The sequence below is a fragment of the Vanellus vanellus genome (genome assembly GCF_965231255.1).
Source record: "Vanellus vanellus genome assembly, chromosome: 5".
Taxonomy (NCBI): Eukaryota; Metazoa; Chordata; class Aves; order Charadriiformes; family Charadriidae; genus Vanellus; species Vanellus vanellus.
In genome coordinates, this window is record NC_138910.1 from 4838693 (window position 1) to 4859988 (window position 21296).

General features: G+C 39.2%; 1 protein-coding gene across 1 annotated transcript in view; it reads left to right on the forward strand.

Annotated features, from left to right (window-relative positions):
- The first annotated feature begins 13170 nt into the window (after positions 1-13170).
- Positions 13171-21296, forward strand: part of GTDC1 (glycosyltransferase like domain containing 1) — a 159138-nt gene continuing 151012 nt past the window's right edge. Inside the window, exon 1 of the mRNA XM_082484560.1 lies at positions 13171-13266. The gene's annotated coding sequence lies outside the window, so the exon portion shown is untranslated. The remainder of the gene's footprint in view (positions 13267-21296) is intronic.

Consider the following 21296-nt stretch of genomic DNA (forward strand, 5'->3'; position numbering starts at 1 on the left):
CATATGCGAAATAATATCTTTTTGAAAGTCTTAGGGTTTTCTGGCAACCTCATCCTGTTGTGTTGGATGCTTTTTGTGATCTGACAGATGCGAGGAAGAAACTTCTTTTGGCTGCATTTTAGTTTTTAATCTTAAGCTAGGAGAGTGCCTTTTGTTTAATTGATAGTAGGATGTTGAACTCTTGTTCCCCAAATGGAACACATTGTAATTAGTAATCTTCAAATAAAGAGTTCATCATTTAAACGTTTTGACATTAAAACCTAGCAACCATCTAACTAGAAGATTGCAGCAGTGCTCTGTTCAGTTGAACTTTTTAAAATTATGGTATATTAAAAAAATCATTTCTACATGTTGTAAAAAATGAAAAGTTTGGAGGTTTAATGTTTCTGCATTGTACTAATTGACTACTGAAGAGCTATAGTGTCTACATAACTATTAGAGAAAAGTACTATATGACTACTTTCCTGATATCTTTTTAAAATGCTTGTGTTTTTAAAAACCTTGGGTTGAGCAATGTCTCTTTGCTGAAATTAGGACAGTTACATAGACTTTACTCACAATTACTTCTGAATTTTTTTGTTCTGGATCGAGGTTCAGCACAGGAAAAACTGAAGGCCAGAGATGGTCAAGATTAGCAGGAGATCTGTGATGATGGGTCATCTGGGCAGATGTGCTTCTGCAGTGCTGGGACTTCTGCTCTGCTTCACTGATAGGGAAGCATCATTTCATCCTTTTTTTCTGCCATTTCATTTCCATTGTTTCAGTTTAGATCCACACTACACTTGTAGAAACTTGATCTGGAAGGGATCCTGGGAATTGTTCATCACTTGTATTGAGGTAGGATGAAACTTGTCTGAACCATTCCTGACTTAAATATACATAAAAAATAATTAGTAAGATTCTGTGAAATTTGTAGGACATGTAATTTGGGATTTAATTGCTAAGCATCGTTCCTAGGGTTCAAGCTCTCAATCGAAAGTGGCACTTCAGTTGAAAATACATTAAAATTCTAGTATTTGCTTGCAACACCTCTCAGAGCTTAGTGTTACCTGCTAAGATTTTCAAGTGTGTACTCTGAAGCCATCAATGAACATACTGAAGCGTACTGGACTGAGGACAAATTCCTGCCTGTTTCCAGTGTTCTGCCATTCTCATAGCAAACTACTGGTAGTTACACTCACGGTGTGGTTTTGTATCCTGTGATATTCCCACATTTTAGTGGTATAACCTGGATCATATTTCGTCTTCTTTATTTTCTAAAATCTTGTGTGAAAAAGCCTCGCTGAAGTCCAGATGCATTTCTTGTCAAAGGGGGAAATTAAGATTAGTTTGTGACTTTTTTTTTTTTTTTCCCCCCCCTGGTCAAATCTTGACTGGCCAGTCTTCTAGGTGTGTACAAATAGATCGTTTGATCACTTGTTTTGGTAACCTGCTGGTATGGAAGTAAGGATTACTTGCCTGTAATTCTTGTTTCTCCTTTTTCTTCTCTTTTGGGGTAAGTTTTGTTTGTGCTAGTACTTCGTGTCTTTGGGAGCTTGTCTGACTTCCATGAACTTTCGAAGATGATTGCGGGTGATTCAGGAGCTATTTCAACTAGTTCCCTTAGTATTCAATATTAAAAAAAAACTCAGATTTTGCCAATTTGAATTTATGTTTTGAAAAATATCCTCTCATCTTATTTCTACTCTATCTCTCCGAAAGCTTGGACTGGAAGCTCTCTGACAAAATCATTGCTGTTGAGAATCTTAAGTCCTTCGGTGAAGACTCAAGTGAAAAAGCATTAAACCTTCCATTTTGACAAATAAGTAGAAATGTGTCATCTAACTTGCAATCAAGAAGTGGACAGATGCCAACTTTTAGGTGCATAAACATCTCAATCTTCTGATCTTTGTGTCTAATGCAGCTCGTCCTCTGACTCCAAGGCAACAATCTACAGGGTGAAGTGGTCATTTTCAGTGTGTCCCCTAAAAACAGTCAGCTCTTTCTTTTAGACATCATTAAGCATGAACTTGTACTGTTTTAATGTATTTTTTTCCTTTTTAATGCAATTTTGCTTTTTGCACACTTTATGTTATAGTGTTTTCTCTTTTCCCATATCATTTTTTGTTTGGAGTAGAAAGCTCACATCCACTTTGCTAAAGATGGGAAAGGAGTGATTTCTGAAATTAACTATTAAATGAAAAAAATTATATAAACAGATCTGGACATCACATCATAGGGACTTTACAAAACTGTCTTATGACCCTCTAGAACCACTCATGTTAATTGTTGCATATCTTGTAAATGTGTTTATTTCAAAGTACTGGAAGACTTCCAAAAAGTTTCTATATTTAAAAGGGCAAAAAGGATGTTGCAGTGGATTTAGCCCAGGACAAAATAAAGTAAAGGTTAACTTGGACTTCCGTCGGTGAAGGCTTAAAAGCTAAAAAAAAAATAATATAATTAATGCTGGTCACTATGGTTTCGTGGTAGAAGGCTTTGTAAGACAAAGCTGATGTATTTTTTTTTAATAGGATTGTGTGTCTGGCCTATATTGCTATATAAAACTAATTTCTTTTTAGGCATTAAATCATTGCAGCACAATATTTTGATATAAAAGCTTGGATTATATGTAGCTGAGACATGGAAAAAACTAAAACTGTCCTGTTGCTTAAAGTGTAACTTTTAATGGGATGAGAAAGACCTACATCTAGTGGGTCTCCCCTGTACACGTGGCCCAGTTACACTTAATCAGCAGTTTTGTTGGTGATTTAAATTTGCTGCTGTATTTTTCGTGTGATGTGAAGAATAGTGGAGAAGTATATCCGCAGTTAGTCATGTAGTTCAGTCATCAAAATAGAGTAAAACTGTAGTTCATACAGAAAACTTATGTTGGGAAACCCTGTTTCGAGCATATGGGCATGATATGAGGAGAGGCAGGGAGAGCTGGGATGATTTAGGCTCCGGGGCACAAACCGAAATACAGGAAATTCTGTTTAAACACAGGAAGAAGTTTTTCACTGTGAGTGGTCAAACAGTGGAACAAGTTGCCCAAGGAGGTTGTGGAGTCTCCATCTATGGAGATACTCAGAACTCTACGTGGTCCTGGGGAACCTGGTGTGGTTGACCCTGGTTTCAGCAGAGGGTTTGGACTAGTTAATCTCTGGAGGTCCCCTCCAGTGTCATCCATCCCCTGATTCTGTGACTTGGGGGAGGGCTTGGAGCTGCGGTTGTCCGTGGGGATTATAATGCCATGGCAAAAGGACTAATGCAGTTCATGCATATAGAAAAAAGACCATGAAGTAGACAAACACATAAAATCTTGATGTTAACTTAAACAGCACTGCAAGACTGCCATTAGTATATTGTCTTGAATTCTGGTGGGGTGAGGTGTTTTCCTGACATAATAATGGTGGCCGTCTACCGTGGAGAGGACCTTTAACGGCAGGTCAGGTTGATAGGGTCTTGGGGGAGAGGAGGCAAGGCTCACTTGGCTCCTCCACTGTAGTATTTGATCATGTGTGAAGTAAACAAACCTATCTGCTCTTGATCAATGGGCATAGGTGATTGTGGACTCTCCTGTGTTTTGCCTTTAGCTCCAGTGTAGTCTTTTATTGCAGATATTACTAGACTAAGGAAAGTATTTGGGATAAATATTTGGGTGATGTGGTGTTTTGATGAAGCTTCTTAGCCGAAAAAGGTCGGGAAGTTAGACCACATGAGCTCATATCCTTTTTTCTTTTCTCCCCCCAACTCTATTCAGATTTAAGAACGCTGTTACAATTGGCAAAATTGCACTTTATCATCTGTCCGTTGGACTGAAGCAGATAGAACGGATGGGAAAAAGTACTGCTCACCACTGAGACCCGTAGACAAGATTTCCAGACTGCTTTGTTGAAGACATCTAAAGCAGCACAGCCTGGTATTTTACTGCTCCCAGTTTTGGATGCAGGTAATAATATTTCTGATAAAAATGATGTGTTTCTTAGATAAAAGGGGAAGTGTATAGTTTCCTATTTGTCAGGCAGAAAACACAAACCACAGGAGTTAAGTGGCTCGTGGCGAAAATTCAATGTAGAGTCGGGGTCTTGGGCTCCCTGCTCTCATGGTGTGTTGTCTCTCCTTGTGGGTCACTGTGTCCATTCAGGTTATCATCCGTTCTGGAGCAAATTCATTAGTTCATCTTCACCCTACACTTTGTGGGATGATACTCTTAATTGTTTGTGAAGGTCCTACATTTCAGAAGATCGTGAATGGATCAAGTTAAAGAACTTTTCTTCTCTCTCTGTGTGATGCTTGTTTGAGCAGACAACAGGGACTACAAAAAGGACTTCAGTGTGTTCCATCTGGGGAATACCTTTCTTCATCTGTCTTGGTTGTGTGGTGGCACTAACTGGCCCCGTAAAGAAAAGGAGATTTGCCTTTTGTGCCCAGCTTGATGGGTATAAGAGTTCTTGGTATTTAGTAGATGTCTACTGATGATTTTTACTGTGCTTGCCCCTAAAACGAAGATAGAGCTCACACCGTGCTTCCAGCTTATGATAAGTCTGACAAGGTTACAGGTTTTGGGAATCAAAGCAATTTTTCCTTCAAGGCAAGATTAGCAACATGCTTGCTGATTTCTCTTTTTCTCCTTTTTAATCAAAACCTGGATTCACATGGTTGCAACAGAGGTGGGAAATGTTAAGATCAGGAATGAGGTGTGTCTGTTAACAATTGTGCTCTACTTGCAATTTAAGTAGACTGGCTTCATACGGCTGTATGCGAGCGACTGACCTGAGAGTCGGGTGGGCCCTACGGCGAAATAGTAAGAGACAACCAAAAATGTTTGGCCATTCAGATATGTATTCCCCATGTACCCCCCAACCTCTTCCCCCAAACAATCAAAATATTTGGAATTCCACTGTTCAAAGTAATGGTAGTCAACAGTAAACTGAGACAGTGTTTTATGCTTCTGGTGGGGAAAACTAGTTCTCCTCACACCGAGAATTAATAAATTTGGTTGTATCTTCAAGTGTAAAAGACACTTAATTGTGCATTATAAACAAAATGAAAATCTGATTACTTTTTTTTTTTGGTGAATTTTGCACATAGTGGACATATGGGTCAGTATTTTAAGGGAGGGCCCCCCAGTCGCCAATGTCTCTTAATGCATGTCAACCAGCTGGGATTGCCTCTCTTTAGAGAAGGCTTCGTGCTTCTCGGCACTAAAACTGCTCCGAGCCTGGACCGTTGAAGGAAACGAGCTGGATTGACGCAGTGTATGTCAGTGCTGTTCCTTCTTCTTTCCCCTTTCATTTCCAGTAACTTCGGAACTCATCAGGCAGCTTGTACTAAATGGGACAGAAGAGCGACAAGCTTAAAGGTTTTAAGCTTCTGTGTGTTAAATTAAAATATGGGTCAAGTAATGAAAAGACAATATTACGGGCTGCAACGAGAGAAGGGCTGCAGCGTAAGCTCTTAGGAGACGGCAGAGAATTCAAGTGTTTGTTAGATTGTCTTGCTTATATTGATGCATATTTCTTCTGGTGTGCTAACTGATTCATTGATTTGACTCTCGAAGGCATCAGAACTGTGCTGGCACTGCAGTTGTATGTTGTAATAGCATTATCTGGAGGTCTCCATAGCATGGAGATTGTTCAAACTTTTGCAGTCTGTTTATTCTAATGAAGTTCTTATTGGCTTGTTGGATGCTTGCGATACTCTTTTCCTCCCTCATCTTGCCATTTCCTTGTGGTAGTTATTTTTGTTCTTGGCATCTAGGTTTTTTCAGGGAATTTTTATTTTTAAATTCTAGAAAATGTCTTGTTATGAAGCTGCTTTTTACTCTAAAGATGTGGGCTTTTCCCTATCATTTTCCCCTCAATCCCTGTAATAATAAACATGGAATATTATAAAGGAGTCTTTAGGGAGTAAGTAAATTGTGTAAGAACAGCTTTTTTTTTTTTTTTGTATTTTAAAGTTTTGTGGGGTGCGATCAATTAGTAGTATGTCATTCTCAGTGTAAGGTGGGAAAGACTTGCCTGATTTGGTTGTTCTCAGTGGCAGCTAGTGAGATAGCAAAGCCAAATAAGAAAAAGTTTTTGACAAAGTGGAGTTTTGGAAAGCCTAGATCTTGAGATCTTTCATGTGCTAGGGGGTCTGCAGTTTGTAGGTGGACTACTGTCCGTGATGGCTGGAGAAGGTATCACGTCCCTCGCTTGGGCACAGAGGTGCATCTCTTCCAGGCAGATGATGTACGTGAGATTGAGGAAAGAGGTCGGAGACATAAATCATAACTTATTACTGGAAATAACAGACTTTGGGTTATTCACGTGAAATCAAATGCCAAGTACTATATATGTTTAAGTTATGACTCAGTTTATGATTAATGTTTTAATTATTTGTGTTCTAAATTCTGCCATGTTGCGAATTTAATTAAATTTGAGATATAGATGTAAACAACAAACTCCATACCGTTCCTTTCTTCCTCAGATCGCTTACAGCCATTGAGATGCTTTCCCAGTGGGGGGGTTTGCCAGACTCAAAACCTGTAACGCCTCTGTGGCTGCTTCTTGCACAGCCGAGCAGGACCCACAGTAGCCTCGTGAGCTGGACAGAGATGAAAGTCACGTAAACTTTATTAAAATAGTGTCTTTTTTGGGTACGTATCAGTGGGTGGGCAAGGATAGGTAGCGCAGCCCGTGTTCAGGGCTGGGGAGAAATGGCCTCATGTGGGAGGAACAGCATCTCTCTAACTTCTGATAGAATCCCCTCGTGAGGGAGCTTGATGTTGTGCAGGGTGAGAAATGCTGCCTCACACAAGTATTATACATCATGTGTCTTTAACCATAAAATGTAAAAATTGTGTATCTTGGGAAGCCAGTACTATGATTAATATGATATAAAATACAGGGTGAGACTTTTCAAAGGCTTTTAAGAGTCTTTGCTCAACTGCCGTTTTCAGAAATGATGGAGATGTTTAGGTACCCAGGTCTCATTGGAACTCCGTGAGACTTTCAGCTTCTTTTGAAAATGTGGCTCCAGGTTACTTAGGTATTTTTTCTAAAATACTTTCATCATGCTCAATTTCATATGGCGTGGAGCGTAGGGGAGGGACATGCACTGAGATACTACTGGCACACGCAAAGCAATAGCAAGTCCAAGGGCAGACCGGTGTTCGTGGGGCGACTGGAGATTAGATGGAGACCACCAGTGCCACTCTCACAGGTGACCAACTCCCAGTTTCTCATCTATTTGCATCAGACGTGTAGTGGGTAGGTAAGCACAACCTGTCCATCTGTAACTCGTTTCAAGCTTCAGTGTGCAGTTAAAGTGGCTCCATAAATGTTAGTTATTTCCACATGTAGGCTTGGATATGCAAGTGTCGTTGTTAAGTGTAAAAGAAAATTGAGGGTGCGTCTCAGCTGTTGGCTTCGTTGCTGCACTGTGGTGCTAGTAAAAATGCAAGGCGGTGTGCAGGTTGCAGAATTATCGAGGTGACAATTGTGCTCTTGGCTATGCAGGTCTGGAAGGATGAGTGCCTCCAAGGACTGTCCTCGCCTGTGGACTTCCCCCATTTACCTCTCCCCCTTGTGGAAAGGAAAGCCCTTCCCACTGCACCCTGTGAGGGTTCAGCTTGCCCCCATCCCCTCTGGAAACGTGGTGGGATGAAGCTGGAGTGCTGATGAAGGGTTGTGGGGTGCATCTGTGCGCTGTATCTAATGCATTTTTATTGTTTGAAGGCAATTCCTTCTGACTTCCTCTGTTTTTCTTATGTGGTCATTTGTCCTTTTCACAAAGGACACACGCAACTGTTTTCAATTGAATGCACTTCATGTTTAACAAGGCCACTTTTCAAAAACAAAAGCCTAATGGAAGCCTAGCTGATGAAGGAAGAATTTTTTTGAAATTATTGGAGGCTTACAAATGATAAAGCCTAATTTAAAACCAGGAAAAATTTCAAAGTCCTCCATTGTTCTTTTTGGCCATTATTGCTAGAACCGTTTTCTTTTTTTTTATGAATTATGAAAATGTATCACTTTAAAATCTGAGGAATATATCTTAGTGCAAAGCAAAATGATATCCTGTGTTGAAATGGTAGCAGCAATGCGTACGGGCAGTTTTGAATCATGTGGTTACTGCTGTGAAGGTACTTCAGAGACTGAAACTAGAACCCCCTCGAGCACTTCCATCTGCATACCTGTAATTCACATCATCTTTAAAAAGGACTTTACCACACGCTTGCAGAGCGGGGATCGAAAGCGCGTGTATCAAATGTCATGCTGCAGTTTGGTCTGAAAGTGGCTGAGGTGTGGGGGAAGTTTGCTGTATTTTTTGAGAGGTGTAGCATGGGCTTTTCCCATGCAGAAGAAAAGGCAAGTGTAGAAAGTGAATACTTGGTATGTACTCATATATGTTTATACATAGGCTGGGATGTTCTTTTTCTGTTTGTTTTGTTGTTGTTTTTTTTTTTGTTTTTTTTTTTTTTTTTCCTGACAACTTGAATTTGAATATTATCTACTGGAAATTTCACAGGATTCCGGTAAACAGTTAATAATTATTTTTAGGTGATTTCCAGTATGTAATCTCATAAACTCACTGTTTCAGCATTCTTTGTAACAGTATCTTCTCTCTCTCTCTCTTTTTTTTTTTTTTTTTTTTTTTTTTTTTTCTTAAATGAGACAAACCCCGGGTAGTTACTCAGATGTTCAGATGTTTGCTGGGAAACACCAGCTGCATAGGTACTGGCGGGGTCCTGCAAGTGTGCTGCCAGTTCATCTGAGCCAACGTGCTTGGTAGGACCCTGATGTAGCGAGAGTAGCATTTGCAGAAGTAAATCTTGAAATACCAATTTTCTGTCTTGTTTTGTACTTTTTTGTTGTTGCTTGTGGGTTTTTTTGTTGTTGTTTTTGGTTTTTCAATTTTTCATTAATAATATGTTTGTATAGCAGGGCAATTCTAAGCATGTCTTAGCTGTGTATAAGGTCACGGTTACAAACTAAAAATCTCAATTAGGATGGGCTCAAAGTAGTCAAAATATGGACTTTGTATAGATATTTTTATATACACACATTCATTCGCTTAAAGGATATTTAATTTGTAGTGGCTTAGAGACCCTGGAACAGACAGGGGTGCAGATCTGTAGGAAGCAATATTCTCAGTGAGATCAGGGAGAGCCTTTTTTTGCTCTTTTGTTTATGAAGCAGCAGCTGAAAATGAAAGCCTACGACTTGCAACAGTGGCTTGCTTGCTTAGAGCAAATACACAGATTTTCATGAGGTCAAAGGATTCACTAGGTGGCTTTCCGGGTACCATGTACTTTCTCGGATCACTGAATAACCCATCAAGATCATTTATTTAAGTGAAGACTGAAATACTGAACTAGTGTCATTCTTGAGGGTGGACATACACAGCCTGTGCAGAACTCTTGACCCAGGCTAACCTGGGGAGTAAAAGTTTTGAAATCAAACCCGGATTTGCAGTGTGATAGCCATGAAGCATTGAAGGCGCTTGCTTGGCCAACTGGTTCATCTCAGCTTAGAATGGAAACTAAAACCCCTCCCTGCACCAAGAAGGGAAGCCTAAAGAGGAAATAATGACTTAAAATATGCTTTTGTCTTTGTTCTGGAAGAAGATAAATTTTTTAACATTTTTTTTTTTTTCCAGAAAAAACTCTGGTTTGTATTGTGTTATAAATTCTTGGCAATTTAATTATAGTCTTCAAAGTGTGTAAGTGACTGTACTGATCTAAGAGCACTTGACGAAAGTTAATTGTGTGTTCTGTGGTCAGCACAAACTTACTGGGGTGTTGCGTGTTTTTATTCTGTGAGGCTATTGGCAGCTAAGAGAGTTATGTATTTCTATATCTTTTATGAAACTGTAATGAAAATGAAGTTATAACTGTGAAGCTTACAGTTTTGACAGCAAGAATGGCCCTTCGATCTCTGAAGGCTGCTGGATCCTCCATGCAAGTTGAAACCATAAACGTTTTATGGCACAAGATGAATTGCTGGAATCCAAACATAAATTTGAGAAAGAAAAAAGAAATAATTGAGTGAATGCCTGCATCCTTGAATTTCTTGAATTGCTGCAGGAAAGAAGAGCCATATGGTATTTTGGTATCTTGTAATGCATTGGAAGAATATAGACTACGAGTGACTTGGGCTGAATCCTGCAGACATCCTGTGTACGGGAATATGACCTAATTTTAGTAAAATAGGACTTTATGTTCAGCTTGCATCGTCCAGACAGTTGAAGGATTTTACCTAAACTACCAGATTAAGTATTTCTATGTATTTAGTCACTGTAGGGGGAGCGGAGTCCGAGAGCATGGGGCCCAAACCACGGTCTTTCATTTTCTGTTTTGAATAGAAGAGGAGCATGGAGGGAGAAGAGTATTTTCGTGTTCCTTCTTTGAAAGTGAAAACAAAGGAGGCTGACATCCTTTTACTTTTTCAGTCAAGTGTCACTCATCCTAAAGTTGTAATAATCAATTCAGAATGGCTACTTACACTTCTTTACAAAAATCGGATGAAAGAACCTTGCAGATAAGGTAAAGACCACAAAAAAACCCACCCTCATAACTTCATAACTTTAAACTGAATTAGTTGTTTCTTTGAATTGCTTGGGTTTAGTCATGTTGCCATAGGTATCAAAGCAGCTAGCTATTATCATTTCTTTGTGAGGATTTCTGCTTTTTTATATTCACGTTTCAGCAAATCAAAGGATAGGTCTTCAGACACGAAATGGAAGGTGTGTTGTTTTAAAGATATGCTAAACATACCTATACCGAGTTGGTCTAGGTATTCTGGGTACCAGCAGCGGTGCAGATGCAGTGACACAGGATTTGCATATGGCAGCAACGTAATTACATACCGTGTGTTCTTGGAAAATGTTTATCTTGGTTGCTAAAGCTTTGGTGTTTTATCTCTGCTAGCTAGATTAAGCTGGCTCAGATACCGCTGCTCGCTACACTTACAGCTCTCTCGTGGTGGTTGAAAGGACCCTACGTGTTAGCTGCCAGTAAGTTTCGACGATACACGTTACTTTTATTGTTTTATGTTCAATTCTGCTTCGCTTTCAATTGAGACATCCATTTTGGGTTCTTTGCAGGAGCCTACATTATTAGGTCTGTGATACCTTGGAAGAAATCTGAAGCCTTAAGACATTTTAGGAATGGGGGAAATCCTAATGGTTGGGATTTCTGCAGTGATTGTAAACGGCTGTGCGTCTCCATGTAATAGCGTACCAATGATTATCAGTCTGTGAATTAAGAGGATATTTTGTTTCTAGACTTCATGTTACATCACGGAACAAATAAAACTAATTAAGGCATCAAAGATAACTGCATATGAAAGCCTTATTGCACCACATACTGAAAAGCAGTGTTTTGGCGTAGTCTTGCGCATAACTTTACGTGTGACGAACAGTAAGTTAAACGTGAGCCACTCATCTGCCAAATATTGCTATTGTTCACGAAGATTTCCCCATCACCAAGACGGGGTGGTTTTATTTATCTTCCTATAATCACATACAGTTAAGTGATGGAAACTCAACTTAAATGAGTAGAGCCCCCGGCCCACTCATGCAGGCAGTGCTGTTGGAACCTGTAGAGCTTCTTGTGCCCAAGAAAAGGGTATTTTGGGCATGATTAGTATTGTTTTTACGCTTGCATCTTTTAGCACTGTTCTTTATTTAGTATCATTTTGCTAAATAAAGGTTTAGTTTAGTCCTAACTTGAAAGACCGGCTTTAAAGCTGCACGCAGTGACTGATTTTCTTTTGAAGAGTTGAATCTACGTATAGAATCTCACTACTGGTTTTGACTAACTTCTTTGCAATGTTTTCTTTCAACTTTCGAAATTCATTAGCTGTAAACCATGTGTAAAATGTTTTCAGTCTTTGAATTGCTGTTTGATTTAGCAGCCTTGCATATCTGTGAATCTAAATTAAAAAAGTCATTTAGTGAGGAAATAGTTAATAACAAAACATTACGAACAGTGTGTGAAGAGGCTGTTAGTTTTGTTCAGGAAGTTTCCATTTTCTAGAATTTGTGCTGCCTCATTATTTGTAATAGTGAAACTACTCCTTACCAAGCATACCGATCGCTTAAATGAAGAACTGAAAGTAATGTTTACAATTCAGGGTGGAAAATACTGAGTTAGGCTTAGCGGGCCAAATTCTGCTCTGGAGTAAAATGGTAAGAACCCAAAGTATTGCCCAGAACATCACCCAGCCTTGATCATTTTAAGAGGGCTTCAAACAGGATTCTTAATGTTTCTTTTTAGAATAGCTAAATTTAGTGAAAAGATGCAGCGTAAGCATTTTGTGAACCAAAGCCAGGACCGAGATTCTCCAAAGTTGATGGCTAAAGCACCTCAACACTCGATGGTCACTTATCGGAAATCGGGATGAAAGAATTTGGAGGCAAGTTTGCGGAGCTGCTCTAGGAGCTGCGCTGGTTGTGCTGGTGGATGGTGTCCTCTCCCCAGTCGTGTCCTAGGGGCGATTTTTGCTCTCTTGCTTCAAGGCTGGTTGACTTTTGGTGGTTGCTAAACTTTTTTTCTCTATCATAGTTGGGTAATTGACCTTAAGTGTCTTCTAGGTTGAGTAATTATACTTTATCTACTTTAAAATTCACTTTCCAGTCACTGAATAACGGGCTAATGCTAGTAGAGTCATTTGCCATGACAGCATGTTTTTGCAGGCTTTAATTGTCATATGTACAAAGGTGTTCAATGTTTAGGGGTGAAGGAGCCTTAAGTTATTGTTGGTTCAGACTCTCAGCCCAGTTTATGTCTTCTTTCAGCTGTTCCGTCAATATAAGATTCACTTTCAATTGACTTATGGCATCTGGGGTTTTTTCAGCTATAGAAGAATAATATAAAAGCAGCAGTGAGACGGCGGTGGCACAAGGAGATGCAATCAAGGTGTGTTGTATTTCAGCCACAGGATGAGTTCTTGGAGGGCATAATTTAGAGAAACCCTTTGCTCCCTTAAATTATCATACAGTACTTTCTCCCTTTCCTTTGTAAGTTTAAGTGTTGGCAGAAGTAATCTGGATTCGGTACTTCATTTCATATTTTTAGTTGTACATCAGAGAAAAACTATTTATCATCGAAGAGCCAATAGAACTGTTTACTATGTTTTTAACTACAATGTATTCTATGCACTTTAGTACTAAGATTTATTTATTTTTTTTTTAGGGAAAGTACCAGGCAGCTCTGTGTCCTTCAATATTCCCCCACCCTGCCCCAACATATCTACTTTTTTAATGACATCGATGCAAAAAGACAGCTGATAAATTGTAAGTTAATTATGTTTTTAAATCTGTCATTAAGGTAGAAGTTCCGCTAATATTGCAAAATCAAGTAGTTTCCATAAAATGGTACCAACTTGCACATTTTTTTATTTTATAAAGCATCAATATTTTCTTCAAAAAAACTGTATCTGTGCTAAGTAACAAGTTAATTTGTCTCAGTGAACAATATGAAATTACTATTTGCAAGTCACGTATGGTTGTGTAACTACTGCTTCTTTCCTAGCAACATTTTTCAGAAGTTGCAGTGTGTTCTCTTTGAATATAAAGCAGTTTGGTAACACGAGAAATGCTTTAGAGTCTGTCAGCAAGTTGTTATATTGCAAGACTTCAAGAGGCAATACATTAGGCAGAAAGCAGTGGCGATACCTGTAGAGCACACCATACGTGCCCTTAAGCAAAAGATAATAATTAGTTGCTCGTATTCCCATGCAAACTATCCCAAGTGTTGATGTTTATGAATTGCAAAGATGACGGCGATACCAACTCAAGTTGGGGTTGTTTATGCCCATTCAATTTTTCATGTACCTATAAGATGTTTTGATGAGGGCGTTTAGTCCAAAGGGATTTGCCAGCCTTAATCACACCTCCAGTGATTTAAAGAAAAATAAGGGTCGTTCTTCAAAATATTTTAAGTGCTGATTTCCACTTCAGTACTAATAACAAACAGTAAGAACATCTCTGAAAATATCTTCATATTTTGTTGGCCGAATGCGATTCAGTTGTTTCTGTCACTCTTGTGGGACGACGGTCGTTAAAAGTAGTGAAGTATCTGCTGTTAGGTAGCCTGCGGAGTGAGAAGTTACCCACAGCTTGTGGGTACCTGCTTTGCTAATTAGTTCATGAACATTCAGATCATACATTTTGCACTTCAGTCAAAAGAAGATATTTGACTAGAATCGACTTTCTTTGGTATTCTGGTACAGCGGGCGCCGGTGGCGTGTTTCCTAAAAGCGCAGTTGTAAGAACTATGTGATTTAAATACAATTGTAAATAAAATGTTGCCATTAATAATTTAAATAAATTTAAATAATAATTGCAAGTTTACACATGATAGATGTATTGGGGATTAATTTGTACCATGTATGTTTTAGAGCACTTACATGTAGACTCCTGACAGTTTAACCATTTTGTTATTGCAGAAGTTTTGGCGTTCCATAACACGTGCCTGTAAATATGGCAAAACCGGTAAAAAAAATAGGGTAATAAAGGGGTCTGTGCAGAGCCTCTCCATGCCAAAGGCTCGCTGACCAGTGGGGATGTGGTGAGCTGGAGGGTGACATTGTATTAGTTCAATTTGGGGGAAAGGGAGTAAAAATTTGTTTTCTTTTTTAACCAGAAGATGTTAACATGAAATCTTCCTGTGGAAGGTCTCAGGTTTGATTCGTGCTTAGCAAAACACCCCAAATTTCCACTTGGGGGTGGGAGGAAACACTTAACAATTCTTTTAGTTCGTTTCAGTGAATTAAAAGAAGATATTAGGAAAAAATGAGATCATGTGAGTATATATTACCTGAACCATATAATTTAAATCCGAGCTATCTCCACTGAATTATAAGAGTGGGAGGAGTTTGTTAGTCATCACGGAAGGCAAAATGTCAAAATGACTAATTACGCTGTTATAGGGCTGAGGAGATACGGTTAATTCCTGAGCAGCAGAACAGGTCTTTAAGAACTGTGGTAAGACTATGCCCAATATAAATATAGCTAATACTATTTCGGTATAATTACATTAGTTGTCATGGCACCGTTTAGGAGATTATATCGCACAGTTCCTTACGTGGGACAGTGCTGGTGGTGTCACGTAGGTAGGAAATGTAAAGCTGCATCATGTTTTGAACATGGCAATTCATCGTGTGTGTTTTACCTGGTTTTCTGTGACTGTAGTCAAGATAATAAGAATATACGTTATTTCACTTGTGCCCAGTTCTGAGAGAGCTCACTGGAGGAATGTCTTCATAAAGAACTGAGTTGCGATTCTCCATCACTAGCAGATAAGAATTTTTTTAGATCACAGGAGATATTGTATCATGTGTTGAGAGCCTCCATTGCAGTTTTTCAGTCGATCTTCTCTGGTAGGTTTTTTACAGCTTTAATTGTGATCCATTAGTGCCAAAAGAGTTAATTTCACCTTAAATATTTCTCAAATGAGTACATGGGCAGGAGCTTTCCTGCTGGACTTTTCCTCTGCTACTTACCGCTCTGCTCCTTACCTATTTCTAGTGTCTGGTTCTTTAGGTAAAAAGAAGTTACTCTTGTTCTTTAAACAAATATGCAGAATTCACGTCTTAATTTTTTTTGAGGGGGCTTTCAAATGTAACTATAATTTAATATAACACTCTTTTCAAATATAACTACGTATTTTCTCAACACTTAAACACAGCCAGGGCAACAGGCTGATTTAATTGTCAAATGCAGTCCTGATGCAGCAGGACTTTTTATTTAAAAAATAAAAATTAAAAATTATTGCTATATCTTTTAATGTAGGTGCTGCTGGAAGTCCTGTAGTTTGCTAGTTTTGTTAAAACTGAAGCATTTATAGAGGCAGAAATTATTCTCTTTACAGTAAGGATAGTATGGGAAATAATCTGAATCACTGCAACAAAATAATTGTCTTACTAATATAATTTCATTTATTTAAATTGGTGTTGTACAATTTCATTAGTCTTTAAGCAGAAATAAAGAAAACCTGCAAGTAAAGAGGTGCTGTGGTTTACATACACAAAAATACAAATTGCACGGATGTAGCTGATGCATCGAATAGCATTGAACTACAGTCGTGCTTCTCATGGTTCGGTAAGAAAATGGTATTTCACAATTGTGAAATGTGAAGACTTGCACTTGGTGTGAAGTCCCACCCAAACCCGATAAACAGGGATTTTTATGTCTTTTTTTCTTCTGCAAGAGGTGAGCAGTAGCTGCACAGTGTTACTACTTCTGTGATAGTTGATTCATCCCTTTGCTATGCAAATTTTAAGTATACAAGGATTCAGTACTTTTATTTAAGAAATATGCCTGCAGGCTGTATTGGTAGGCTTTAGGGAGATATCTGGTTTGGTGTGAAATAAATAGTTGTTAAGAGATCACATGAATTTATGTCTTAGAAGATGAAAAGTGGCGCTGTGAGCGTTTCGAGAGCACCCTCCTGGACCTGGCGTGCAAGCTTGCCGCTTGGTTTGGGTTTTTCAAAGAAACCTCACCAACCTCATGGAAAATCACTGAGCTGTGGGCCGGGGTGGGGAGGAGGGAGAGCAGCGACGTCTCACCTTAAAAAGGCGAATCAGGACTTGAATTTCAGACACCCCCAGCCCCAATCTCTGGGGGGTTGACCCTTGGAGTAAATTCTTGCTGGTCCCGGTCGAGGGAGCGGTTGCTTTTGCTAAAACTTCTATCTTCAGACCATTTGAGTGCGAACTTTTAATGAATTGATTTAAATGCCATAATTCAGGTTTATGTGCAAGTCGTAGGCATCCAAGTTTGCATATTTTGTGTGAAATGGGAGGGGAAAAAAACCAACTCAAAGCATTTGAGTGAAAGATTGCTTTGGTACTGGCAGTTGGTGCTGAAGATCTGTCTTGCTAAAGAAAACAAAGCGTTTGCTTAAAAGCAAACTTGCTGCCTAATGCATTTTCATACACAGTTGCAAAATATAATACCAGTTTAATAAAATTTAGGCTGTAAAATAGCTATTAGGTTAAGCCCAGCCCCTTTTTATTCTGTTGCTGTCAAAAATATTAATCAACTCTGCACTTCAGTATGACATTCCCCCTTGGTGCAGTGGCGTTACCCTTTCTGTCTCTCATCATCAGCAGTGTTTTCTCCAGTGGTTTCTTCTGTGCTACAGAGGAACAACATGTTTTGGAAACGTTTGTTCCTTTCCTATGAATAACTTTATCTTCATTTATGTAACTGTGGTGATGACTTTTATGCCTTAATGATCATGGAATCAGAATGTTTTAGGTTGGAAGGGACCTTGAAGATCATCTCGTTCCAACCCCCCTGCCCTGGGCAGGGACACCTCCCACCAGCCCAGGTTGCTCCAAGCCCTGTCCAACCTGGCCTTGAACACCTCCAGGGATGGGGCAGCCACGGCTGCTCTGGACAGTTGGCTTTCTGGGCTGCGATGGCACACTGCTGGCTCATGTTGAGCTTCTCGTCAATCAGCACCTCCAGGTCCTTCTCCTCAGGGCTGCTCTCCAGCCGTTCCTCACCCAGCCTGGATTTGTGCTTGGGATTGTCCCGACCCAGATGTAGGACCTTGCACTTGGCCTTGTTGAACTGCATGAGGTTGTCATGGGCCCACCTCTCCAGCCTGTCCAGGTTCCTCTGGATGGGATCCCTCCCCTCCAGTGTGTCTACCTCACCACACAGCTTGGTATCATCGGCAGACTTGCTGAGGGTGCACTCGACCCCACTGTCAATGTCATCAACATGCTTTATGTAAAGCTTATATCGGTCATATTTGTCTCCTGGTTAAACTAAATACTGCCTTTTTTTTTTTTTTTTTTGGTCCTGTCACACTTCATTTGAAAGAACTAGTTGACCTAGAACTTGGTACAGGTTTTCCAGTGAGGAGATACAATTAACAGTTGCATATTTTCAAAAGTTTAATTTCTGGGCTGTTTGTCTTTCCGGATGGTGGCCGCACACCCACCTGAAGAGCGCAGAGGTGCCCGTGGGGACGCATCTCTGGTACTGGTGGTGTTGCTTGGTGGAGGTACGGCTGGAACCCAAAGCCATGGGTTTGCCAAGGCTTCACAGGTAGCCTTGAACGATGACCTTGCACGGCTGCCGGGGGACAGCCAGATCATGGCAATTAGGCGCAGAAACCACGCAAATCACTTAATTGTGGTTCTTTTGACGATACCAGTGTCAGAAGAAACAGTACACCTTGTAAGGTGTTAGCAGCCCATTAAAAAAAATGAAAGTTTAATACCCCTCAGGTGCACGTGGTGTTGCTTCAAGGACGATATCGCGTGTGGGCAGGCGGAGCGTGGCGGGGGATACGTATCTGCGTTGGACTGGATTTGCCTTTTTCCCCATGAATTCGTAACAATTTTTTTTTTCTTCTTCGCATTTCATCTAGAAGCAGACAAATGAAGAAGAAAATCAAATATTTTGTGGGAAGCATATGGAGGAGTCCTCCTAGGCCTGTTTTCATTATGTTTCAAAGCCCTTTGGACAGACTTCTGAAGAAGCCGGATGTCTGGCAGGCTGCGGGACGGGCAGGAGCGAGGTGCTGGGCTGCTCTTCCCGGGCGTAAGGGCAGCCTCCTTTGATCAGATGGAGAATTATATTATCTAATTCTTTGACAAAAGTTCTTTTTAAAGGCGTAAGCAGGTCAGATACACTCCTCAACAGCTTTTATTTAAAAAATAATCATAATTAAAAAACATTTTATTGAAACGGAAACACAACACGAAGTAAACTTAGTTGTGTATCCCGACCAGTCGTGATCCGCTTTACTGCGTTTTTCTGTTACCAAAAAAAGCAGTATTTTTATTATTTGTAAGAGAGGAAGAACAGAAAATGGTATCTTATATAAAAGCTGCCTGTCTGCATCATGGACATCCATATGTGAGAGCTGATGCTTTCTGCTGTTGCTTTTCTTTAGTTACAGGTTTTTCTTTAGCATTTACGTACTCGATTCCCATGCCTGCCTTCAGATTTTTATCTGTTCTGACAAAGACTACACCGATAATTGCTAAAATAGAAGCTGGCAGGAAATTCGGGGGTCTTTTTTGTTTCTGGACTTGACAAAATTGTTATACTTCATTTTATGTGTTCTGGTTTTCTTAGGTAGTGATTTCCTCCTGCGTGTGAGTAAAGCTATTAACAGCGACGGTGCTTTGAACTGTCATTTCATACCACTTGAAGTTAATTACTAGAAAACTGGGGTTTTCTTTCTTATATTAACCGGTTTCATAGAAAGTATATCTCTTTAGTGAGGATGTCACCGTGAGGTAGGAATAACTACAGTAAACTGAAGAACGGAGCAATTGAGCCTTTGATCATACGAAAATGTAAGCATGTGTTGAACTTTCCACTTGAGCATTCCCACTGGCTGTACGAGGCTTATGCAGCTGTATTTCAAGGGTCCGGGGCTTGGTAGAGATTTGAGAAGTCCTCAGCAGGCTCGGCAATAAAACCCAGATATCCGATCAAGCCGGGGTGCTTTAAGTCTTTGCTCAGACTGCTTAGTAGGCACAGAGTGAGGGAGATAATAGATTTTTAGCTTTTACATTCAAAGAAACCGTTCAATTAAAGGAATTCTCGACAATTTTAAATGCTCTGTTCTTGCAGTGTTTGCACGGAATGATGAGGAATGGTGTGATTTTGATTTTTTTCCTTTTGGACGGGAGAAAAACCTATCCCATTTACTTTATATTGTTGCAGTTTAAAACATAAAATGGTATATCGTTTATATTTACTGTTCTCAGTAGTTTCTCCAAAATGATAAGAAAACCAGGCCTATTATCCTGTAGTATTGTGAGTAGACAATGAACATATCAGCATTGATATAGTAGGAGGTTGCTTGCAAAATAATTGCAGAGGATGATCTGATTTTTGCGATTTCATAACTCGCTATCTGCAATGCCATATAGATTTATATGAGGTTTTTTTCCTGCTATTGGAGGCAATGAAAAACAAAACTTGCAATAGTTAAGTTTTTGGGTGTTTTTTTTTTTTTGTTTTTGTTTTTTGTTTTCAAAGTGAAAAAGAAAACAAGGGTCACAACTGAAGAAGGGAGAGCTCTATATTGTGAAAGAACACGGGATCGTAGGATAATTCAGTTTGGAAGGGACCTTTGAAGGCCATCTAGTCCAACTTTTTGCTCCAAGCAGGGTTGGCCATGAGCCTGTGATACTTATATCCAACAGAGTATGTAATTATGGAATACTTGTGTATTACAAGATCTTTTTCTGTAGTGACTGTATTTAATCCAGTGCAACTTTCTAGGTTACATTGAGGGTATGACTCATAAGGCTGTCATTTATATTCCTTTACATTATAAAATGTAGTCTACAAAAAAAACAGACGATTTTTCTCAAGATTTGGATTCTGTGCAATCAGAACTCAGGCCAGTACCTCCAAGTATCTTCTTGGACTATGTTTTGGGATTATACATAAAATGCGTAAGTATTTATGTTTTTCCTTAGCGTCAGCAGTGCCTTCATTGGAGGCATTTTTTTTTTCTGCAAAGACTTAGTAAGTTAAATAGTTACTATGGAATACTTACAAATGGATCTTTTCTGCAAAGAATTGAAGGAGTTGTTGGTGTGTTTGGGTTTGGTTTTTTTTTTTTTTTTTTTTTTGTTCTGTTGGCATTTGAAAAGCAGGAAAAAAAAGTGACTACTACAACAGAATTTTATTAATGAATGATTTACACTGGTTCCAGCTGTGACCATGTGATTAGTCCTTCACTAAGCAACAATGGGTATTTTCTTTCTGCTTTTATTTGATTTCCAAGAATGTGTCATCTGTTACATAAACTGCTGCCAGTATACCCCATGTAAACTGGTATTTTTTATTTCCCTGAAGCGTAAGATGAATACCCACCCATATCCTTCTGGAAATACTGTTTTAAATGAATTGGGAATTTTATTGACTATATCTTATTCCGCATGCCAAAATCATAAAACTTAAAATATTTATTAAACGCACTAGACTGTAGGATGCCTTGTTCCCTGGTAGTGCAAAAGATAGATTATTTTCACTTTTACATTTCTATCTTAATATTTTATTACAGCAATACAATGTGTTATAGAGGTGGACAAGCCTGCAGATTGAAATGTGGATAGTCCAGATTGTTCCTTTCCCTCGACCATATGGTGTAGTTCTAAAAGCCTTTTGTATGCTGTCTGTTCAGTTAATTGTAAACTCGGTCTTTAACGTACCTTAAAAAATGAGATATATGTGAACTAAAAGTCAGCATATCCTCTGGTAAGTAAAGTTTGCTAAAATATATCTAAATTCACAGTCCTGGTCTCTTGGTAGATTTTCTTTTTGGGTAGATT